This window comes from Saimiri boliviensis, chromosome 16 (genome assembly GCF_048565385.1).
Source record: "Saimiri boliviensis isolate mSaiBol1 chromosome 16, mSaiBol1.pri, whole genome shotgun sequence".
In the NCBI taxonomy this organism is placed as follows: Eukaryota; Metazoa; Chordata; class Mammalia; order Primates; family Cebidae; genus Saimiri; species Saimiri boliviensis.
In genome coordinates this window covers 62,457,604-62,483,963 of record NC_133464.1, presented here as the reverse complement: position 1 = coordinate 62,483,963, position 26,360 = coordinate 62,457,604, and the positions used below count along the sequence as shown (strand labels likewise).

The 26,360-nt window shown below is 37.9% G+C and overlaps 1 long non-coding RNA gene across 1 annotated transcript in view; it reads right to left on the bottom strand.

Moving 5' to 3' along the window:
• Positions 1-337: 337 nt before the first annotated feature.
• LOC141581631 (uncharacterized) overlaps positions 338-26,360 on the bottom strand; it is a 57,184-nt gene continuing 31,161 nt past the window's right edge. The window contains exon 4 of the long non-coding RNA XR_012514384.1: positions 338-1,626. This is a non-coding gene — a long non-coding RNA (uncharacterized LOC141581631). The remainder of the gene's footprint in view (positions 1,627-26,360) is intronic.

Below are 26,360 nucleotides of genomic sequence, written 5' to 3'. Positions count from 1 at the left end.
CAAGACTGCAAAAGTTGAAAAGTCAGACTACAGGAATGAATTTCTTAAGACTGCAATAATAAAATACTGTTATTTGACTACTAAATAGTATAGCTTTGTCAGTTATAAAAAATGAAAAGAAATCTTTACCCCTTTTCTATAAAGGTATTTTGACTTTGTTTACCTTTCTCAGATTGGTTTCTACATAAATTTAATTGAAGACAAACTGTGGCTGCTGTTCATAAAATATATATATATACATATATATGTGTATATATATATATATATATATGGGCATAGACAGTCATTCCTAGGATAACTATTAAGTATGTAAAATTTGCCGTAGGAGTACCTAAATCCTTTGCCGCAAAAGTGCACTGTAAATTAAAACATCATGAGTTAATGTCATTATGAATTAGTTTAGTGAACCCGCATCAGACAACTTATGGCATAAGTTGTGACACCAAGAGGTACTTTTTCTTTGATTTACTTTATTTTAAAATGTAATATGACAGTATCGGCTTTATTTAGCTCAGTGTTGTGTGTGGAATAAAAGAAAACCATAAACTTGAAAAAATACTGAAGAATTTCTCAGGTGGCAAGACCCTGTCTTCTGGGGCACAGCAGGACTCACTTGACTCAAAATTAGTGCCCTTTTGGAGTGAGCCTCAACCAGCCATTTGGAGTCACCTAGGCTTCCCCACCCACTGCTCCCCAGCAAGAGAAATTTCACCTTTTTTTTCAGAGGCTGTGAAGCAGAGTTGTTAGATGACTCTTTAGAACTTAGACCTGATTTCTAAGCTGAGCGGTAGTATTTATTTTTATTATTTTTCTTCAAGCTACAGATCACACCACACACACACGCACACACACACACACACACACACACACACCCCCCTCAGAATCAACAGTCTTAAAGAATGATTAAAGGAAATAGAGTGAGATGAGTAAAGTAGAGGGCATTCTTTCCATCTCACCATGAGGTACCCAAAAAGGAAGGAAGAAATGTCATTCCATTTTTCCAGTTTTCCGGGTTTTGGAGGTTGAAGGTTTTTCTGGTCCCATGTGGAAATCTGGAGGATCTTGGGGATGGTTATTTATCTTCCTCCAGGTCAATTAACCATGGCAAATAGTTTTCTTTGAGGGTGAGCCTTTATGAAAGGAAACAGCATGCTATAGGAGTATTTCAGGATGATTACTTTTTCCTCGTTCCCTACCAGAGGCAGGAGATGATTTTTCTCTGATTATCATAGTAAGAACCTGGTGGAACTCCTGGAGGTAACTCATGAAAGTTGGCACGCCTCCGGAGTTTTGAACTCCCAAGTTAGTCCACAGTGAGCCTTTAAAACTGATTAATTGCAATTTAAGTTTTCATGTGGTTACTAGGTCCAGGTAAGAGCTTCTGCTTATTTTCTGTTTCCAATAAGCTGTGATTCTCGGTATCCACCTGTATCTTTAGATTTCAGGACAACAGTTTCTCCCTGTGACCTCAGTTCTCTAAGATGAGTTCGTGATTTTCAATTTGTTTGGCTTCTTCCTTGTTGTGAGGATGGTATGTGACTTCCAGGCTCCCTGCACAGCAGACCAGAAGGTGAAAGTCCTTCTCTGTCTCTGCTACGCTTCATTGTTCCCAAGGCCTTACTTCTGCTGGAAGATCAAGCAGATAACATTTAGTGCACAAGCCAAGGTGTGTTTGATGCATGATATCACAACATGACTTGTTCATTTTCATATCACAGTTTCAATTATTTAGAAGGACATACAGCCCTGGAAAGCCTGCCAGTGATACTGAAAACACCTGTGTTTTATGGAATTTGGACTGGCATGTTGAGGTTCTGTGGTGTGAGAATCCTTTTGAAAATCTCCAAAGGCAGGTAGATGTCTCCTACAACAATCCTTATATCCATGTCCCCATCTGCAGTGTGGCTCCTCTGCTCCTCCCTTTGGGTCTGATCATGAAGATATGTCCTTCTGAGAGATGGAATTCCCACAGCTTCTCTGAGCCAATTTTTGGAGCCACTAAGCACTACGATATTTCAGAAACTAACAGAGAAAGGAGGCAAATAAACTAGTAGTTTGGGGGGAAAAAATGTTGTTATGGGAATTAAATTAATTCAGTTTTATAACTGACACCAGGACCCTTTTTAGGTGCCTTGCAATGTTTTAAGACCTTATACTTTGGTGATTAGCTTTCCATATCCTGTTATTTGTGATGATTGTCATGGGTATTTCTCAATCCCTCTATTTACAAAGCAAAAACTGGAACACTTGACTTCTCTCTGGTGCTTATAGAATAGTCTCCTTCTGGAGATTCTAGTATTTCCAAGTGCCTACTTCTTGCCTTGCAATTTAATTAACTGTGTGGTTATTCCATGCAGTGATGTTACTGGACCCTTGATATACAAATTCTCCATGGTTTGGGATTGACCTAGCAAAACCTGCCCTCTGGACTTGGATATATCCTAACTAGGCAAAGAAATCATAGTAACTGCAAGCACTTCTGAAGAGTCTCCCCTCCCTTCCCCTCCCCTCCCCTCCCCTTCCCTCCCCTCCCTTCTTTCTTCTTTCTTCTTTCTTTTCTTTTCTTTCTTTGGAATTTTGCTTTTGTTGCCCAGACTGGAGTACAATGGCATGATCTTGGCTCAACGCAACCTCGGCATTCCCGAGTAGTTGGGATTACAGACGTGCACCATGACGCCTGGCTAATTTGTATTTTTAGTAGAGACATAGTTTCTCCATGTTGGTCAGGCTGGTCTTGAACTCCTGATTTCAGGTGATCCTCCCACCTTGGCCTCCCAAAGTGCTAGGATTACAGGTGTGATCCACTGTGCCTGGCCAATTATGTCAAATTTATTTGGGTGCTCAATGTGCGTGCCAGAGGCACCAGAATTTGCCCAGTTGTTATTTTATAATATTCTCAGCATTTACATTGCTCATAAGAACTATGAGGCCATTTAACAAGAAAGAAATAATTTCAGGCTGGGCTCATGCCTGTAATACCAACACTTTGGGAGGCTGAGGTAGTTGGATCACCTGTGGTCAGGAGTTCGATACCAGCCTGGCCAACATGGTGAAACCCTGTCTCTACTAATACACAAAAATTAGCCAGGTATGGTGGTGGCACACACCTGTAATCCCAGCTACTTGGGAGGCTGAGGCAGGAAAATTGCTTGAACCCTGAGAAGCAGGTGTTGCAGTGAGCTGAAATTGCGCCACTGCACTCCAGCCTGGGTGACAGAGCCTAGGGTGACAGAGCGAGTTAAAAAAAATTAACCAACTCAATACTCAGTAATTCAGAGAAGAACTATGAACAAGTCATTCATGAGAACAGGGCAGGGTCAAGTGAAAGTACAAAATTCAAACACCTTGGTATGTTCCTGGATTTCTTTTTCTTTCCCAAACCCCTTCATGTGAAGTGGTAGACATGAGGCAGAAAGAGCTGCTCAACTAGTTTAAAACATACTAAGAAGAATAACGATTTGTGTTGACTGGCTACTACATGCCAGATACTGTGCTAAATATTTAATGTAAATTATTTCATTTCATTCTCTTAACAATCCGATGAAAAAAGTGCCATCCTATTTCCATTTTACAGATGAAGAAATTGAGCCAGAGAAATAAAGTCCAAGTTCTTATAGCTAGAAAGAGACAGAGTTTAGCTTTGAACACACGCAGCCTAGCTCTTGGAATTTAACCACTGTACTATATAGACATACGGTAGTCTTTTATCTTCAGATTGTTACCTATTTGGTATAATATGAGCAACATCAGAAAACCCACTTGCCTACATCTGTCTTGTCAACTGTGAGATGACACTCCTGTGATATGTATTGACTGATGTTTGCCTTCCTACATATAAAAGTGAACTCTCCTGGGGCCTGGGAGTAAAGGTTGGGATCATTTGCTAAATACCTTAGTTCTGAATACCTCAGTATTTGTTATAGAGGTATCAACCTCTAGTGACTGATTGCTCTTATTGATGAAGGAATCGTAAGTCTAAAGTTAGATGCTTATAATTGAATGTTTTTGCTCATGCACTCACCATAGCCTTGCCACTAACTGACTGTGTAGAACTCAGGCAAGTTCCTTAACCTCTTTGTGCTTGCATTTTCTCATATATAAAATGGAGGTAATAATAGAACCAACTACATAAGATTGTTGTCATGATTAAATGAGATAATACATGAAAGGTACCTATCCAATGCCTAGTATACAATGAGCTTTCAATACTTTTGTTATTATCACTCTTAGGCCAATGAGATAAAGAGAAGTAGGTCAAATCTCATTCCCATTTGATACGTTCTTGCTCAGATTCATTTCAGAATGCAAAACCAACCACAAGTCCACTTAATTGTCCTCCTTTGGGACTTGCCAATTGTCTGTTAATTCTCCTTAACTATCAGAATTCACTGGTAGATGATCCAAAGCCATTGTTTTTATTTTTTCATAATGTGGGTTTGGGGATAGAATCAGAATATTATTGATATTTTCAAGAGTTAGAATGGCACAAAACTCTCCAAAAATAAGAAGCCCTGCAGTTGGTGACATGATGTCCTTAGAGTCCCAAGTTCACATCCTGGGAGCTTTGCCACTGTCACAGCTCTGGGTCTTGGCCCAGGCTGTTCCTTCTGCTTTAGTGTCTTTTTTTGCTAGTCTACCTATTAAACTCCCAGTGCTTTGAACCAGACATTTGTCTTTACTTCTCTTCTTTTTTATATGATCCAGAGGCTAGTCTGTCTGTCTGCACTGGGAAATATGCCATTGTGTGACTTTTGGCAGGCTTAAGGACCCCTGTCTTTACAGAGGCAAGACTCTGGCAATGTGAGTGCTGGCATGTTGTCTAAGATGCTTTTTCCTGAAACTTTGAACCTGGGAAGAAATGATAAAAAGAACCAGAAGGCATTCTGTGGCAACCACGTGGTATACAGAGTCCTGCAGTGGATGTGCTATGACTTTATCAGTGGTGTGCTGGAACCAGCTGCTACAGCCTTTCCAGGACTGATTCTTAAAATTTTTAGATTTGCATCAGTTTTTAAAAATATTGATTATGAACTACGAAATGGCACAAACTAATAACTACATAAATTATATTATAAAAACCTAAGAGATATTCAAAGTCATCAGTTCCTAATTCTTAAAATGACACAAACTAATAACTACATAAATTATATTATAAACACCTAAGAGATATTCAAAGTCATCAGTTCCTAATTCTTATGCCTTTATGGTAATTTATGCATATATATATATATATATATATATATATATATATGAATGATTCACACATACACACACACACACACACATATGAGATAATTTCTATATAGTGGTGTGGTGTGTTAAGGTACATTTTTTTCCCAGTTCTAATTCTGTGATATCATATTGGCAGCTTGAAATCACCCACAGTGACAATATTTACACCATGAAAATTGGCAAATGTTAAAAATCAGGGTTTTTTCTTTCTTGGAAAGCTGGTTTCTAACATTTACCAGCATACCACATCCACTGTTTAATGGTGGTGATGCCAGGCTCCCCATCTACAGTCCAGATAGCATCAGGGTGTCCTCACCAGGCTGTGTGTCTGTCCGTAGCTGTGACCATCTGTCTCCTGTTGTTTCTACCTCCATCCTGGGTCTGACCCTCTAGTTTTTCTAAAAGTCTGTGAACTAATCTCTATTCCTCCAATACAGATAGTCCCCAACTTAACGATAGTTTGACTTAAAATTTTTCGACTTTACAATCATGTGCAACTGTCATAATTTTGACAGAATGTACAATATTTAACAAGTTACATGAGGTATGCAGTACTTTGTTATAAAATAGTCATTGGGCTAGATAATTTTGCCTAACTGCAGGCTAATATGTTATGAGCATGTTTAAGGTAGTCTAGGCCAAGCTGTGCTGTTCAGTAGATTATTTAGATGCATTTTTGACTTACGACGTTTTCAAGTTAAGATGGTTTTATCAGGATGTAACACCATTGCAAGTCAACTAGCATCTGTATATTCCATTTTTGCTCAAGTTAACCCATTTCTATTTCCAAATAAGAATCACAGCAGGTATATCATATTTTCAAAGTCTGTCACAGAGAGCCAACCCTGACACCCCTCACCATATGTACATACTTTCCTTTTGCTACATGTAGCTCTTATTCAGGCTTCTATATTTGCGCTAAGCACAGCCTTGCAATGTATTTGTTTATACCTCTGTGTCCTTGAAGTTAGGAACATTGCCTTATTTACCTTTATTTCTCAAGGTGCTATCACTAGGCCCAGAACAGAGAAAGTAATAAATAAATTATTTATTTACTTAAAAATAAATGTTTGTAATCATTAAACAGTTGTTTGTAATTATTAAACAGTAAAAATTGCTTATAATTATTTGTTGAGTGTCTTCCTAAGGAAGCTGAGGGTTGTAGACAAATTCCATAGTTCATGGCACCAACACTTCTGAAATGACCTCCAACATCACCGTGATTCAGGAAAGGTGAATAGGGACATGAAATTTGAATTCTCCTTTGTTTGCTGTAGCTGGAGCTGCATGACTCAGAACTACGTGGCGCAAGGGACAAGAGAGGATATGGTGATGTTATCATTCAGAAACTGAAAGATAATGTCAGGTAAATCTCCTACTCAAAATAAAAATCTGTGCTTAGGAAGAATAAAAGAAAAGGTCAGATTCAAAAATTAAAGAGCATGAACCAAAAAGCAAAAGCATAAAAAATGGCTGGATGGCTGACCCAAAGTAAACTATCAATGATGGGAAAAATTGAACAATGGAATATACAGAAAAAAAACTAGAGATTATATATGAGAACACAGCCAAAATACAAAGTGTTTGTGATTTTGAAAAGAATTTTTATTGTCTCTTTATTCAGGAAGGATTTTATGGGCTGCACTTAAATTTAATTCAGTGCTTTCAGAATAAGGCAAGGGACGGAGTTCTATCAGTAATATTTGTAATCTAAATTAGAGACTTTGTTACTGGCATCATTCAAATTAATGTGGTCTGATATACTTTTAATTGACACAATAAGTTTCACAGTAGGTATAATGATTTATGTAAATGTAAATCCAAAATTATACTCTGATCTGATCAGTCTACAATTACTTTTGAAGTAAACATGTGAGCTCTATTGTCGAGGGAATAAATCTAATGAAAAAGCTGCAGGGAAAATTGCTTATTATGCTCATAAAAGATTGGCAATCAATATGAGGTCTGTTTGTTACATGGTTTTGCATAACTTTTATTAACTGAACAGACGTTTAAAGGATTTTCTAAGTTTTCCCTGAATCGTCAGTTAAGAATGTTAGAAGCAGAATATATAAAATAATGAATGTAAAAGTTCTAAGTATTAATACATTAAAACAATAAATTATAAAGAGAATCTAGAACAGCCAGAATCTCTAAAATGGCAAAGTGGGGACACACATAAATCCATTCCTTCATAAAAGCAGTGAGAACATTGGCATAAAATGTCAAGATCCAACTTGTTCAGAACTCTGAAAATTAAGCAAAGTCTTGCAACAATTCAAAGAGTAAAATTTATTTAAGAAAAACTGATTAACAACTTGGTATAAAAAGGCATAATTAAAAAACAAACTTTATTGCAGTATAATTTACCTACCATAAATTTCACTCGTTTTTAGCTGTGCAACCAATGATTTCTACTAATTTATTATGCTGGAAAACTGTCATCAGAATCCAATGGTAGAACAATTCTATCCCACCCCAGTAAGATCCCTTATGGCCTGGCGCAGTGGCTCATGCCTGTAATCCCAGGGTTTTGGAAGGCTGAGGTGGGAGGATTGCTTTAGTTTAGGAATTCCAGACCAGCCTGAGCAACATAGTGAAACACCGTCTCTACAAAAACCACAACTATTGGCCGGGTGTGGTGGCCTGTGCCTCTAGTTCCAGTTACTCTGGAGGCTGAGGTGGGAGGATCACTTGAGCCTGGGAGATCAAGGCTACAGTGAGCCATGATCGCAACACCGTACTCCAGCCTGAGTGACAGAGCAAGACCCTGTTTCAAAAAAAAAAAAAAAAAAAAAAAAAAAAAAAAAAAAAAAAAATCCCTAGTCCCTGTTGTGAATTTGAGAGTTATCAAGGCAGGATGCCTTAAATGCCAAGAACTTGCACATAGAGATAGACCTTCCTTTTGTTATTTTTCTTTTTATTCTAACCCAGTATCTCAAAGTCCGGGTATATTCTAGTCATTAAACAAAATGTAGATTTTTTGCGGATATTTTAAAGTATTTTAGGGGTAATTTTTTACTGTATTTTATTTTTGCTTCATGTAGAACATTAGATTCTTAGTCATAATAAAAAGTTACGTAGCTATAATAAAATTAAAATATAATTATAACTTGGCTAGTTCCTTTAACCAATGGTTATTAAGAAAACATGTATTAAATAACCAAGTGCCTGTGCAATTGTTTAAACATTGGCTCTAGTTTGTAAGCTTGTTGCATATTATTTAAAAATGCAGTGTTGATGTTTTGTCTTGGATTTAGTGAAAAGAACTTGAAGTCACTCATGGTCATTATTTTAAAATGCATAATGGAAGGTAAAAAGACCATGTTAGCTTTAACATATAATACATTTCACTATATTATTAAAATTATCTAAATCCTTATTTATATTTTCTTATTTGATCTGTCAATGACTAAGACAGGTCCATGTTCCATGATAATTATGTTTCAGTCCATTTCTCCTTAAAAGTGTTAGAGTTTTTTCTTCATTTGTTTTAGTGCTTTGCCATCAGGTACATAAACTCTCACGACTACCTTGTACTAGTTTATTATGACTTGATTTTGTATTATAGTTTTAATAAATATAAAATTACATATCTAAAGATTTTTTCCTGTCAACACTGTCACTCAACTACATCTTTTATGCGTTTGAATGTGGAACTTATCTTTGCATTTTAAACTTTCTATATCTGTTTGTTGTCGTATTTCTTATAAACGACGTATAGTTAATTTTAATTTAGAAAGAGAGCTAGATATATTTTACTATGAGCACATAAAAACCTTACACTTTTTTTTTTTTTAAATGGAGTCTTGCTTTGTCTTTCAGGCTGGAGTGCAGTGGGGCAATCTCAGCTCACTGCAATCTCTGCCTCTGGAGTTCAAGTGATTCTTGTGCCTCAGCCTCCTGAATAGCTGGGATTACAGGCATGCACTACTGCATTCGGCTAATTTTTGTATTTTTAGTTGAGATGAAGTTTCACCAAGTTGGCGAGGCTGGTCTTGAACTCCTAATCTCAGGCAATCTGCCTGCCTCGGCCTCCCAAATTGCTGGGATGACAGGCATAAGCCACCGATCCCAGCCAACTTTACACTGTTTAGCTAATGCACTGTATTCCATTACCTGTATACCATTACTCAGTAACTTCCTATGAGTAAGCATTTGGGTTGTTTCCAGTTTGAATCTTTGGTAATTATAAATGTGGTGATGAACACCATCATATGAATGGCTTTGTATATGCGAAATTATATAAATAAAATGAATTCTAAGCAATGGTGTTTGTGGATTAAAGTGTAGGTGTATTTTAATTCCTTGATATTGCCAATGTATCCATCAAAAAATTTATATTGAATATGGAAATTACAACAGGTTATAATTATATACAGATTTATCTCTCTTCCCATTCAGCTATTAAGGATAAGAAGACACAATCTGTTGGAAGAAAACAATCCAATTTTGTTTTCTTCCAAATGAATAACTGAGAATCCCAACATTATTTATTAATCTTTATTGCTGTTTGAAATGATATTTTCATATTTTGACTTCCCATATAAACAGAACAGACTTCTAATTGGCATATTCTTCCAGTATCATGGTGATATATGGCAATGTTATGATTCCTTCTTCCTTCCTGTCTCCCTCCCTCCCTCTCTTTCTTTCTTTCCTTCCTTTCTCTCTCTCTTTTCTCTTCTCTCTCTCTCTCTTCCTCCCTTCCCCTCCCTCTCTCCCTTCCCCTGCCTTCCTTGCTTTCTTGCTTTCCAGCCTTGCTCTGTCGCCCAGGCTGGAGTGCAGTGATACAATCACCGCCTACTGCAGCCTCCACCCTCTGGGTTCAAGTGATCTTCCCACCTCAGCCTCTCAAGTAACTGGGACCGCAGACGTGTGCCACCATGATCAGCTAAAGTTTTGGTTTTTTGATAGACATGGGGTTTTATCATGTTGCCTAGGCTGGTCTCAAATTCCTGAGCTCCTGAGCTCAAGAGATCCACCCACCTTGGCCTCTCAAAGTGCTAGGGTTACAGGTGTGAGCCACTGTGCCTGACCATATTGTTATGATTTCTATTGTTATGATTTCTCTCTAATTTGGTCTCTTGGGTGTGGCCAAAAGCCAAGATAGATCTCTCTAGGAGAACCCTGATAGGGGAGTTAGGTTTGGTTGTGTGTGTCAGGTGAGACACAATGAGGAAGTTAAACTAAAATGCACAAAACAGAAGAAATGTATTGCTCATAGGTCCCAGAAGGGTTAGGTTACCAAGAGGACATCTGGGAATGTCAGGGAGCTTCACCAGTGGGTGGAGAGAGAGAGTGGGGGGCTCGTGGGTGGTATGCCTTAGGTTTTCTTGTGGGGTTGTGGATCAGGTACTTTAAAGAAAATATGCACAAATGAGGGAGTGTATTTACATGTCCCCAGTTTTAACCATTCGGGTTTATCATGATCAGCATCCATGGGGTATGCTGGGTTTGGGGTCAGTGCAACAAGGAACAAGCATGCCATATTACAAACCAACATTCAGGGAGGGAAAGTTTTTGCTAGCCTGAAAGTGACAGGGTAGACTGAGTTTCAAATGCCTGTGAGGTCTAAAATCAGATGTCAAGGCAGCAACTATACTAAACAAATGTATGACAATCTTTTAAAAAACATTATTTTAGCTTTATATGTTTATATATATATATATATATATATACATATATATATATATACATATATATATACATATATATATATACATATATATATATATATATATAATATCATAGTTTGCCTTTCAATTGTACCTTATTTACAAACACAGCAATGATAGATAAATAGAAAACAAAAACATGGTTATATAAAAAATATGATATGCATTTTTTGTTTAACCATTATTGGAACAAAAAAGTGAAACGATGAATGACATGTGTGGCTAAAGCTACTGAGCTCTTGTTCTCTGAGTTATGAAGTGGAGTATGCTGATCAGGGTCTTGGCTCTGTGGAGCAGAGGACACAAAACTGTTTCATACAAATGAGGGGCTTGAGGCAGGCTTACTGCTTCTTGAAGTGAGGACCTGGAGTGTACCACTCTCAAACCCAGTTTCGAAAGCAGACAACACAAACAAGCAAGCTTAGGCCAATTTATGTGTGGAGCATGAAACCAGCATTAACTTCATACCCAAGCCAGGTATAGATATAAGAAAATTAGAGACAAATGCCTTGTAAATACAGATGTAAAAATCCCCAAGAAAATACTAGAAAATGGAACACAGCAGCATATTAAAAGGATTGAACACCATGGCTAAGTGGAATTATTCTAGAAATGTAGTTTGTCTGTATCATCAGACAAATATATTTTAAGATATAAATCAATCACATTATAGGGTGGGTCATTTATAATGATAAAAGGTACAACTCACCAAGAAGAATAAAACAATTAGGTATGTACCTAATAAAGATGCTCAAAGTATATAAAGAAAAAATGATGATAATATAAGGAAAACCAACAAATCCATTTTAGTGGGACATCTTAACATTCCTTTCTCAGTTAAATCTGAGCAACAGGTTTGAAGTAAAAGGAATATAAAAAGTCAACCATTCAGCAATGAATTCACCATCCCAGAGCACATTCTTCACAAACACACATAGAAAGTTACAAAAAAGATCTTGTTTAATTGATCACGGATGAGTGAGCCTAACAAATTTCAAAAATAGGTATAGACAAGGTTCTCTGTTTCATGCTACCTCCCTTGCAATTACTTCCCAGTGTCTCTTCTAAACTCTGGCATTCAATTACCACAAAACCATGCCTTTAAATCAGAATCTCTTTACTGTCAATTTAGTTCAGAGATATGATGGGTTTAATCACAGGGTATTTAGCAAGATTAAAAACTCCTCAGCCATCACTCATCATATTTATCTGAAATCCTCTAATACTGTAATAGGATTGTCTCCCTAGAACTCAAAAGGCCACAGTATTATTAATCACTTAAATTCCTTTTTGATGGGTGACCTTACTTCCTCTAAGGACCTGGAGAGTCAAAGTAAATGGAATTTCTACAGTATGTCCAAAATTACCATAGAGTATTTTATCTCAAAACCAAGCCAAGCATAATTATAATAATACTGTTAATAGCAGCAGCTACTAATTATTAGACACCCTAAGTTGCTAGGTCCCTGATTTTTTCAAATGATAATATTTGTCTAGCACTATTAAATCACTGACTATATTCTAAGTGCTTTATATGAATTATTTAATCCTGCAAAACCTTATAACGTAGGTGTTATGGTTTTTCCCATTTCACAGAAGAGAAATTGCAAGCTTAGAAAATTTTAGAAACTTGTCCAAGCTTACACAACTAATAAGTGGTATTACAGAGATTCAAAGACCTCCTTCTCCAAAGGCCAAGCTGTTAGCCCCTACCATACCCTCCCTCTCCACATATCTCATTTTATTTATTCTTCGTTGTCTTCTTAGTTGGATTACATTACAGATAAGGCAAGTGAGGCCCCAGGAGGGAAATAAGCTTCCCAAACCAGAGCTAATCAGTAGCAGAACAGGCCTTGGAAATTCAGTTTGCTTGATTTCCACACCTGTGCTCTTCACGTCTCTGCACATCTGTTTAGACTAGATCCTTGGTGAAAATGACCTCACTCTCTCCAAAAAGCAAAGCGTGATTTCTGACAAAATCCTTGGCCACCAATTCATGCTTTACCCTACCACTAAAATACAAACCTTTTTTTTTCCAGCCATAATTTCAACTGACAGTTGATTAATTCAAAGAGCCTCTTAAAAAGAGAATCATAAATAATAAGACAGAGTTCCTTAAATGTTTTATATTAACTTAAGGTATATAAAATTATATTTATGTGCCAATCTTTTGATACAGGGCCAAGGCCTTTTCTCTGAATATGGATGTGCTAATTGGAACTCTTTCTGTTGTCATCTTTCTTGCATCAACCACACCCCTAATGCATCTGCTAGGATTTTGAGATTAAAGCAAAACTGGAATCTAAAGACATTTATGAAGCAGTCTAAGTGCAAATTCCCACTCAGTTTTGACACATATTTCCAAAACATTTATAGTTTTCTTGCATATATATGTTGCATACACTATATATGTATCACAAATACATAATATATAAATGTATGCACATAAATATGTATACATATAGACCTCACTATACAATATTTATAATATATGACACATTCTAAAATATATTTGTTAGTGATTTGTCTTTATCACATTTTCCCAAGCATTTTACTTAACTTTCACTGAAAAAACAACTATATTTCTTTTAGCATATGTTGGTTTGGGGTTATAAAATATAAAATTATGTTAACTAGGGTAACAGGTACAACTAGCATTAATAGGAAAGGACAAATAAAGGTGACCTTAGCAGGCACACACCTCAGCTGCTGGCCAGTGGGATTCTATAAAGAGGATGGATCAGTCCTGGATAGAAATTAAATAGCAGTTGATTCCAAAGGTGTGTGCTATAGTTTTTAATAAAGGAACTATGACATATTCTGATATGAATCTTGCTGCAATTTCCTTGAGTTAAACCCCTCACAATTTTTAAAGGCATCCTTAAACACATTCTGAAGTTTCAAAGATTAAAAACGATATGTAAAAAACAACCGTGAGTGACAGTAGCTCCATCCCAACTTCCCCCACTCAGAGTTGTAGTTGTAACTAGTCTATTGTAGTTATCAGTTGGAACTAGTCTGTCTGACTGAGGTTCTGGTCCTTAGCTGCACATGGAATCACCTGAGGGGCTTTAAAACATATAGAAGCCTGCCCCCCACCCCCAGATAGGTTGATCTCATTGATGTGAGGTGCAGCATGGGCATTTTTTTTAAGTCCCCCTAGGTAACTTTAATGTGTAGCCAAGGTTTAGAACCAAGAACACAGAAGCTCTCGAGGCTCTGAGGTGCCACTAAGTCCAAACCCAAGATCATAGAACAACTCTCCTTCACCTTACTGAACCCAGGACTTTTCCATTTTACAGAACCTTTGCGAGTCTCAATGGGTTTTACTGTCCATTCAGGAATTATCTGTTTCGACTTAGATCTGAGGATGTCGGGAATATATAATTGGGCTAGTTCACTCTTATTAGATGTTGGGAGAAGCTTGGAATCATCTTACCCATTTGTAGAAGACTCATCCCAGGACAAACCTACATTTAAAATGAAGTCCCTGAAGTCAGCTCTGTAACAAATTTGCCTCCAAATTTGTACCTCAGGATTGGCTCATGTAGTCCACATAAAACTATCAAAATAATCCTATAACGTGGGCAAAGCCTTTCATATTATCTACCTGCAAAGGAGGTTCGCCTGCTGCCTCTTAGAGGGACAGCTCGCCTGCTTTCTGGTGCAGTGGGCATTGCTGTGGAAACACTGCTGTTGTAAAGGCTGCCCAGAGTCCTCTCTGAATCTACATCACTGAGGAACAATTGACTTTGGGGAAATGTCTTCCTCTTTCTGAGGTTGGATTAGATATGACTAATAATTTTATCACCCTGAATCTCATTCTGCCTTGTGTTTTATTTGCTCTTTTATCTTTTCAACGGGGAGAGGACCATGCTGCCTACTTATTTTGGAGGTGCCTCTGCTCTGCTGTCAGAATGTGTCTGGTCCAGCCTGTGTACAGCAAACACTGTGGGTACCATGAGAAAGTGTGTACCAATGCATGATGTTTTCTTCTAGGGTGACCTAAAGACACCATGATTCTTCCTCTCAACCATTTTTCCTCCTTCTCAAGGAGGGGGAATGCTGCAGGCCTCAAATGGGGGTCAACATTTCTATAGCTAGAGACTTGTGGGTATAAAGAAGCTCTTCCTAGAATTCAGCTAGCCATCTCACTCTCTGCCTTCTGGCACTAGTGAAGAACTTTTCATTAGGTTGGCATAGTGTGATATGAGACTCAGTTTTAAGCTTTGGGACAAAAATAGATGTATTAGGTCTCCTTCACTTCAGAGGTTCTTGTCCTTTGACCCTGTACCCCAAATCATCAACAGGAAACAAGAAGCCTCCATGTGGTCCAGCCAACATCACCATGGCTCTGTGTTGAGATTAGGGCATAAATCTATCTTAAAAAACTGAGAATTACTTGACTGGCCTATGACAATCCACATTCTCTTGTCCAGCACTTTTCAGGAAGGATGATTGATTCAAAGATGATTTCTGAGTTCCTTAGCTAAAACAGCCTCTTAATACACTCCTAGTCACACCATCATGAAGAAAACTTGTTTGCTAAGCTAATAAAGGTAAGATGAGCATTGATTCCTTGAAGGGGTACCATTTATGTTTTTTCTACTACTGTCTCTTCACTTCCTTATCTATAGTAAGTGCTCAATATCTGTTTACTGAAATAATAAATAGAAAACTGACCAGTAGGGGCTCTAATTACTCTGTTCCCATGTTGATGATGATAACATGAGTCTCTGACAGATGCTTTGCAGTGCCTGATAAGTCCCCTCTGCATTTCCCCACAGCCACAGCTACCAGCACAGACCCACTTCTGGCTGGTAGATAAGCTGGTAGGAATTTGAGGAATTGGATTCTATAGCCCAAAGAATTAACAGGACAGGTGTTTATATTTAAGCTTGAATATGTTTTAAGTATTTCAAGAAGTCTTACTCGATAATTACTTGGACATCTGGAAGAGGCAGCATTTTAAATCACTTCTTTATATGCATTATGCATATTGTACATATGAAGTTTGAAATAACTGTTTGTATTCTATATACAAATGGTTATTTTTATAAACCAAAGACATCTTAGCTATATCTCAGTTGCATATTGAAATAATTGAGTGGGAGCATCTTAAATCTACTCGTGTGGTGTTTTTCTTTTGTTGTTGTTGTTTTTGTTTTGTTTTGTTTTTTAGTGTGACTTTCACATTTAGAATTGTGTGCAGTAGCATATGGCCGCTGCTCTAGCCTTCCCCTGACACTGGATTCTTGTCCCCCCATTTCTGAATCCTTCTCCCAAACAGTTTTTCCTTTACTTACTGACCAGTGGGCCCATATTCTATCTTCTGCCTATTTCTATTAATCCTTAATCAGAAAATTATTTAGTAAAATTTGTCATACTGAGATACAAATAATTTTTTTAGAAAGTTTAATTTTATACTAACTCTTAGTGGAATTTTCGTTTGAGCAGGCAACAAGAAGCCTTTGACCAAATAAAATTTTAATTGTGGAATGTCCTAGGTCAGTGGACTAGAGGAGGTGTGTTGGAAGCAATGTCAGGAGGAAAGTTAGGTGAATTTGAGAGACAACTTTCACATGTCTCTGAAATCAAACCTTTAGCTAGCTCAGGGTCACAAGGTCTGGAGACTCTACTTTCTGCACCTTAGCCGGGGGCTCCTTTTGTGAGCACTTTCATAGAAGGATTAACAGCCTAGCCTTCAGAAATAACAACATCAGATTTGAAGATGAGCTCATATTTTCTAGCTCTTTAGCCTAGTGACACAGGCTTTCTCAGAGCTTATTTCCTTGTTTGTAAAATGTAAATAGGTTCATGTGAGGATTAGATGAGCTTTCTGCACTGGAAACGGGTAAACGTTCGATAAATATTAGTATGTGTGTAGTCATGGGTATATGCATGTGTGCATGCACACAAGCACACAACAACAAATTACACCCACTCCTGAGTATTCGGTTTGAATGTTTCACTCTTCTTAGAAGAGATTGAGGAAGAACAGAAGTGCTGTACATAACTACACTCAGAAAGACCGTCACAGGATAACCTCAATTTACAATTACCCAGTTTTCTTCTTGCCATGGTTATTTCCAGTGGATGTTATCACTGGAATGAATTTCAACTCTTCAGGACGCCTAAAGAGTAAGCCACAGGAGGCCCCTGGGCTGCTGTAGGCAGAGATGGGAAGATACAGGAAACAGGAAGCCCTGATAGGCGAATGGTACTGTCATGGGATTCACAAACGAGACAGCCACTGGAGGGATAAAACCAAGATGGGCTCAGGTAGAAAGTGATCAGGGCAGGCAGAAGGAAAAGACAAATGCTACCCGTGCTGCATCCCTTAATTCCAACCTCTGACTCACTAGTCTGTCATTTTAGGTGTTTGGATTGTAACGGCAGCACAAACACTGCCATCAGAAACAGGATGTTGCACTGTAAATTAAATGTCTCTACTGAGTAGGTAACATTTTAAGCTATTTGTACTTGGCAAACATTAAAAGAAGACATCCCTGAGTAGATTCTGTTTTTCCTGTGACTTTAATTGGACAGCAACGGCACACACATCATCTTGGATTTTATTTACCAATCCTAAATCAGGAAAGAAAATTTCCAGAAGCAGAGACACACATTGAACAAGCAAGCCTGCCCTAGAATTGCACTATCTTCATTTGGTGCTAAAACAGAATGGAAGAGTTTTACTGAAATACTTCCGTTTAATCAACACTGAGGAGGACTGAACAAAGAGATGTAAGATCTGGACAGCTGTAGTCCTTAAAAACTCTATCTGCAGTTTGGAGAAATCTGGTTACGCGGTAAAATCTTGATTTGTTGGAACTCCTTGTGCATGTCTCTTGCAGAAAAATCTCACAGGAGAGATTTAGTACAAACAAATTCCCAGAAAATCCAAGGAGTAATACGAATTACATACAGCCTTCTCCACATCTCTGGGGTTTAGCACAGAGAATTTTAACAACCAAAGGTTAGAACAACCCCTGGGGACCAGCAAGAAATCCTGTAAGCAAAGAACATTCAGTTTATCTTTTTATACTCTATACATTGAGACAGGACTGTAGAACAATAATTGAAGGATTTTTTTGGCTTTTTAACTTCTGAAATTAAAAATAAAACCAAACAAACTGTATTTGGTTTGATTTATGTCTATCTTAATGTTCAGTTGATTAACATACCCACTCTGGAGGATTCTGTTTGAATATTTCACTCATCTTTTAAGAGATTAAGGAAGAATAGAAACATTATACATGGCTACACCTGGAAAGACCTCCACAGGACAACCTCAATTTACAATTACCCAGTTTTTGCCCATGTTATTTCCGGTGGATGCTATCATTGACTGAATAACTGTCCTGGTGACATCTGCAAAATTGCCCTCCTTATTCTAACCCTTGGGAACTTGATTTGCAATAGGGCGTAGCTGCATAACATACACAGGATAGAAACAGAGGGAAGAAGGAAATAGGACGCTTCCTCTCAGGAGGAGTTCTGGTAGATTACAGTGCTCTTGGTGGTAGGAGGATGGGGAGAGCTGTATGCAGAATCATCTTTCCTTGCCTGTAGCTGATGTAGGAAGATGGAACAGGGGATTCTTCAGCTTTGGAAGTCATCCCTGCCATGAATGATTGATTAAGGTAAGGACAGAAAGCAGTGCCAGGAAGAGCGGGTGACTCTGGGTTGGCCTAACTGATAGAGGGAATCTTGAAGTGGGCACAAGAACCAGTTCAGTTCACACATTATGAGAGTATGTCACGATTTAGAAATAGGAGCACTAACCCCAAATCCAGAGGTTATATTTGCCTGCAGTGTCCCTGGTTTCCCTACTGCTGTGGCAACCAAGTTTGATTTCTGTGCCATCTATCTTTAGTCTTCTCTCCACCCTTACTTATATTCAGAAGTGCCAAACTCTCCTATAAATACCTTATGGCTTAAAACAAATTATGGTCATCCAGGAAAACCAATCCCACGTATAACATTAACTTCTGAGTTCCAAACACCTTGCTATTGGATCAAACCATTTGTAGAGTGAGGTTGCAATGAGCTATTGTACATGCACAAACTGTATTTTTTTTTCTTTTATACTAAACCTTTTTGAATTCTTCCTTTTAATACTGAAGCTTATCATCTCTTGGAAAAAGGTTTATAGAAGATTAGGTCTGCCTGATTACATTCTGCTCCACCGGATTACTTCTTGCCTGATTCAGAACTATCTTTGGATGATATATGACAGCATCTGCCCATCATCAGTACAAAGGGTTGTATCTGTATATTTTATTAGCCTGGTGTAAAAGTTATTGTGGTTCTTACATTAAAAGTAACGGCAAAAACCGCAATTACTTTTGCACCAAACTAATAGTATCAGGTCATTGTTTTTGCTCGGTGAATTCTTCTTTTTTAACCCAGTCTTATGTAATTCGTCTCTGGAGGCAGGTGCTAATGTATCTCATTGTATTAGGCACATTATGAATAAAGGACTAAGATCCAGACAGGTTCATTAGCCTGACCAGTGTTACCTCGGGAGCTAGCATCTTTATTTCAGCATTACTATTAATTTGAACAACAGCCCTTTTGACATGAAAAGGACCTGGAGACCATTTTCTAAAATTCTCTCTGTTTGGAGATAAGTAAGCCAAGATTGCAAAGGTTAAGTAACCAGCCCAAGGTCACACAGCTAGTTGGTGGCAGGGCTACAGCTAGAGGTGGGGCTCTCCAGTCATTTAGTCCATAGTTCTGCTCATATTACCTCATACACATTCAACTCACACACTTCAGAATTTCCAAATAGCTGTTTTACTTAATGAGCATGGAATGATCTACTTTAATGGGTATGAAGAAGGAATCTAGCTGTAAATGCTGATATCCAATTATAGGGCACATGACCAGACAGTATATAAGAACTCCCTTTAAAAATTATAGAAAATTATCAAGGATCCTACTGGCTTATAAAACCAGCAAATTCTAACAGAAAGTAGAAACTGTTCACTCTTACCCTAGAGGAAAAGGTGAGCAGGATGGCTTACTGAGATAAATAAATGAGAGACTGGTAGGAGAAACTGTCTTCTCTGCCTTGGGAAGCAGTTGTGTAAGAACAGGTGGCCTGGGCAGAGGCTGCCATCACGAAGAGCCATGCCTGAAGTTAATAGGCAATATACTGGGGATGGCAGAAGAGAAAAGCAGAAAGACTCGGGTCCCTAATGGTATTGTGCACTCACTGAGTTGATGCCCCATCTGTTGATTTCTTGTCATGTGATGTGCTGGAGTTAGCTCTTATGGTGAGAAATGATTGCCTGCATCTCTTTCCACTTCTGTTTTTAGTAACTGTGTTGGTTGCATAAAATTATCCATGTTGGGTGTATTCACAACATGGAACTTGCAAATGCTGCAAATCAAGTATCTGAATTCACTGGAGAGTCAATTGTTAAATATTTATCAGTTGACCACTGGATAGAATGTATTCCTAATATTTAATTCACTTTTAGTTGTATGCTCTGGTACTTGCAATTGGAAGAACACTAATTAAGGCACCAGAATTATCTTGAAAAGCTTATCTGTACTGTACTTAAGTATAGATCAAATAATTGAATAGTTACCCTACATGCTTGCCGCTATGGAATACATTCCAACTGGAGACATATGTCTCACACTACCAACAGAGAAAGTGTATTCACAATTGTCTCATTCAGTTGGGACTTTCCATTCTAGACTGGCCTGATAGCCAAAGGCTTTGGGAATGGAGATTTTGGTAACAGTCCCATTGTGGGCTCTGGTGGATGTGTAATAAGGAAATAAAAGGAGAATCTATGTGGGAGAAAGAACTCTCCAATGTTGATGGCATCCAGGATGCAGGGTTTACAGATGGGAGGTAGCAGGAGTTTGAAGAGCCCTGGATTGCTCAAGCAGCATCAGAAACACCCTAAAAGTCCTTCAAGGCTGGGGTGATACACAAGACACACTGACTTCCAAGTTGCACACAAGCTCCCAGAAAGCATGGACTACATTATATTTATTTCCTTTCATAGGCTGAAAACAGTGATACCCAGCAGAGGACAGGAGGGGACTCAAGGATGCTGACACAATATGGAATAAAAGGAAGTTACTGAATTTCAGTAAACCAGAATTCTAATCTTAATTGTTTTGTCTTATTCGAATCAATTTTAAAATGTTTAATGTTTTGGGGTACATAGTAGGTATATATATATATTTATAGGGTATTTGAGGTATTTTAATACAGGCATACAATGGGTAATAATCACATCAGGGTAAATGGGATATCTATCACCTAAAGTATTTATCCTTTTAACTCATGGTTTGTTTCCTGTTTTTAAAATAAAGGTGTTGGAATAAATGTTTTCAAATAATTCTTTCATTTGTGAAGCCATTTCAAAGAGGTGATGCTTACATGATTCTTTAAAGGTCATTCATTTGTTTATTCAACAACTCTTTAGTGAGTGAACACGTTATTTGTATAGTATGCTAGTCTTGGGTCAATCATACCGAAACCACGTGACCATGGGAAAGAAACTTAACCTATCCGAACATCATCTGATACATCACTGGTGAAAGGGGTATGATGATATGGTTTGTGGAGGTAACTAATAAGATTGTTTTAAAGTATTTTATAAAGTTATAAAATTCTGTCAAAAGGAATCACTGTTAGTATCACTATCACTACTCATAGCAAATATTTATGATTTTGGGGGGTATCTAGCATTTACTTTTGTTCCTCCCTTCTTTAATAATAGCCTGCCAATTTCCTTCTGAAGAGAACACCCCATTATGTGTAAGTCTCAGAGGAGGGTAGTTATCACCGCCAGCCTCTTATCATCACCTCCTACCGCTGCCTCTCTTATACAACCTGATGGAGTTTGATTGGCCAGTGAGACATTCCCTACAGGGACTTTACTTCTTTGAATACTTACCAGTTGACTCATTGTAGCAGTAGATGTTTGGAGGCTTGTTTCACTGGGACAGCTGCTGCCCAAGGATCATATGGTCTCTGCCTTGTGTCCAAGGCTGTGGTTTGGCATCAAAAACTTCCTTGGTTTTTTAACTTTTCCCCAATTAGATTTTGGTGGTTTTATGTGAGAAAAGGTCTTGTCCAAGACACTCAGGAGTGTCTTATCAGAAAAGATGTGGTATCTTGCTTCTCATTTGTCGTACCTACCTAACTTAGAAAACAAAATCAGCAAACCCCATTCCCCCAAAAAAGATATAAAACTTTTGGAAACAAACAGTGTGACTAATGTATATTTAAGACAATCTGATGATGATAATTATAAACTCAACGTTAAAAGGAAGATTATGATTGTTGGTTTCCATTAGTGAACATCGTTGTATCTGAGAGTCATTCTGTTAAATTAGCTGGAGGCTCAGGTGACAGGTAGACATAAGATGACATGAAAGTGAGTCTGCCTGCCACAAGCACATGATTCTTCTGCTTTAAAGAGAAATCAGCAGGTGTAGATGCAAGACAATGTATCTTTGCCAGGTTACTTTGCAGGCATTACCAATAAGCTCCAAAGCAAGGCTTTGTAAGAGACTTAGTAAACATGAGTTCAGAGTTTGAATTATCTATTTGTCATTTATTGACAGAAGGAAACTTTGGTCTCTAACACAAACTGTCCTGTCCTTTAGTTGTCAGGATGAATCAGCTATCTCCCTAAGCATGTTGGATTGATCAATTGCTTAACATCATTTAAAAGAATCAGACAAGTTGCTAGAATGACACTCTGGATTGAATTTTCAGTGTAAAAGACATAATACTGTTAATTCAGGGGCAACATGGCCAAACTGTATTTAATTTCACATTATTTTTTATTGTCTTCTCAGGAGATCTTTTAAATTGGACAGGAATTGCATGCTGCATAGGATAATGGGATATAGTAGTTGACATCCTCATGTTGATATCAAAGCTATTCTTTCAGGATCTACTAGTTCAGAATAATGATAACAGCATAAACAACAAGATCAAGAACAAGATTTGTCAAGTGTAGGAGTCATTCTGAAGTTTGCATATACTATCTGATGAAATCTTAATAACAGCTCTAGGAGTTTGGTACCTTTTAAATCTATACTTTATAGATGAATGAGTGAAAGTTCAGAAATGTTAAGAAATGCTTTCCTATGCAGAGCCTCTAAGTAACAGACACAGTTACATCCAGCCAGAAACTTCGCTCTAACATGTTGCTGCCTCAGGAGACTAGGACCTTACTTTAACATTCCACCAGTTAAATCTCCCTCTTATTTCACTCATTTGATGGAGTGAATAATGGTTTTCTTTGGTTTTAGGAAAGCTACATGATAAACTTGACTACTAAGTTGTAGGGAGCAGACTTTACAGTCATTTACCTTGATCATCTGTGATCACAGGGAATGAAGAGAACAGGGATAATTTCAAATCTGTTTCCTCATCATGGAGAATCATTGCCCAGAGCGATCAATTTAGAAACAAGCATAATATGTAGTTACCATTGGAAACTCACAGGTATATTATGATGAGAAGGAGTCTGAAAAGCTCTGCAGAAAAACCCTGACTCTTTTTTTTTTTTGAGACAGAGTTTCACTCTTCTTACCCAGGCTGGAGTGCAATGGTGAGATCTCGGCTCGTTGCAACTTCCACATCCCAGATTCAAGCAATTCTCCTGCCTCAGCCTCCCAAGTAGCTGAGATTACAGGCATGCACCACCATGCCCAGCTAATTTTGTATTTTTCTTAGTAGAGACCATGTTGGTCCGGCTACCACAGCTTCCCAGGTGATCCACCTACCATAGCTTCCCAAAGTGCTGGGATTACAGGCATGAGTCACTGTACTGGCCAACCCTGACTCTTCTTAACCTAGCTTTCCCCAAACTTTTGACTGTGTGACCTTTAATCTATTGATTTTATTTCTTAAATAATACTAATATCCAATAGTACTGCCACTACACAGACACAGGATGAGAAACAAAGAACACACAGATATGACTTGTATTTAATATCACCAGAACTGCCTTTATCTTACATTCAACTGAGAAGCAGTGTAATTCATACATAAGTAGTCATATTAAAAATACAGAACAGGTACACATGCCATTATAGCATTTTTTATAATGGCCACATTATAATCATATATCTTAAAATCACCAATTCAAATGTAAAAGTAAGTGATTTGTAGTATATTTACAGCTGTGAATCCATCACCAAAATCTGATTTTAGAACATTTCATCTCCCCAAAAGAAAAGCTCATACCAACAATAACAGCAGTCACTTTCTATACCCCTTTTGCCCAAGCTCCTGGTAAACACTAATCTACTTCCATTCTTCATGAATTGGTCTATTCCAGACATTTCGTATAAATGGAGTCATACAAGATACAGCCTTTTTTAACTGACTTCTTTCACTTGGCATAAGGTTTTCAAGGTTCATCCATATCGTAGTGCATATCAATACTTCATTCTTTTATATTGCCAAATAATATTCCATTATATAGATATACCACATTTATCTATCCATTCATCTTTTGATAATTACACTTGTTGGCTATTAAGAATAATACTGCTATAAGCATTCACATACACATCTTTTTGTGTGGGCATCTGTTTTCTGTTCCTTCGGGTACACATTTAGGGGTGAAATTGCTGGAGGTCACAGGGTAAAACTATGTTTAACTTTCTGAAGAACTGCCAGACTGATTTCCAAAGTGGCATTTTATATTCCCACCAGCAGTGTATGAGAGTTCTGATTTCTCCACATCCCTACACTGTTATTTTCACTATTATTATTATTATTGTGAGGTAGTATCTCATTATGGTCTGGGCTTGCATGTCTAATGACTAATAATGATGAGCATCTTTCATGTACTTGTTGGCTATTTGAATAACTTGTTTGGAGAAATGTCTATTCAAATTATTGCCGAGATTTAGACTTGGGTTGCCTTTTTATTGCCGAGTTGTAAGAGCTTTATATATATACTAGATACAAGTTCCTTATCAGATATGTGATTTATAAATATTCTCTCCCAATATGTGGGCTGCCTTTTCACATTCTTGAAGGTATTTTTAAAGAAAGAAATAATTTTGAAACTATGATGAAGTTTCATTTGTTGCTTGTGCTTTTCATGTTACATCTAAGAAATCATTGCCTAATCCAAGGTCATGAAGATTTATACATGTGATTTCTTCTAAGAGATTTATAGCCTATGGCTCTTAAATTTAGGTCTATGATCCATTTTGAATTAATTTTTGTCTATGGAGTGGGCTAGAATGCAGTTTCTTTATTTTGCATGTAAATATCCAGATTTCTCAAATCATTTGTTGAAACGCATGTGTTTTCCAAACTGACTTATGGGTTTGTTTCTCTTTTTTTTTTTTCTTTCTGAGACAGGGTCTCACTCTGTCACTCAGGCTGGAGTGTAGTGGTAAGATCATGGCTCACTTCAGCCTTGACCTTCTCGGCTCAAATGATCCTCCTGTCTCAGCCTTCTGAGTAGCTGGGATTATGGGAATGCAGGCACACACCACTAAGCCCAACTAAAAAAATATTTTTTTTTGGCTGGGTACAGTGGCTCACACCTGTAATCCCAACACTTTGGGAGGGCAAGGCAGGTGAATCACGAGGTCAAGAGATCAAGACCATCCTGGCCAACATGGTGAAACCCCATCTCTACTAAAAATACAAAAATTAGCTGGGTGTGGTGGTGCGTGCCTGTAGTCCCAGCTGCTCAGGAGGCTGAGGCAGAATATCTTGAACCCAGGAGGCAGAGGTTGCAGTGAGCCAAGATCATACCACTGCACTCCAGTCTGGTGACAGAGACTCCGTCTCAAAAAAAAAATTTTTCTTTTTTTTTTGTAGAGATGATGTTGCAGTATGTTACCCAGGCTGGTCTCAAACTCCTGAGCTCAAGTAATCTTTTTACCTTGGCTTCCCAAAGTGTTGGGATTACAGGTGTGAACTACTATATCTGGCCATGTATTACTTTCTTAAGGCTGTCATAACAAAAATATCGCAAAGTTGTTGGCTTAAAATGATAGCAGTTTATTGTTTTTCCATCCTGTAGGCTAGAAGTCTGAAACCAAGGTGTTGGCAGAGTCATGCTTCCTCTGAAACCTGCAGGAGAAAATTTTTTCTGGCTTCTTCCAGCTTCTGGTCCTTGCTGGCAATCCTTGGTGTTCCTTGTCATAGAGATACATCCCTCCAGTCTCTCTCTGCTGACACAAAGCTGTCTTTTCATATTGGGACACTGGATTAGAACCCATTCTATTCCAGTGTGACCTCATATTAACTAATGACATTTACAATGACTCTATTTCCAAATAAATAGATGTTCTGTGGCACTGAGGGCTATGACTTTAACATATCCTTTTAGGGGGACACAATACATAACTGTCTGCTCTCTGCCTTCCCCAACTTCATGTCTTTCTCATGAGAAACATAGAGTCACTCAAACTCAATGTCCCCAA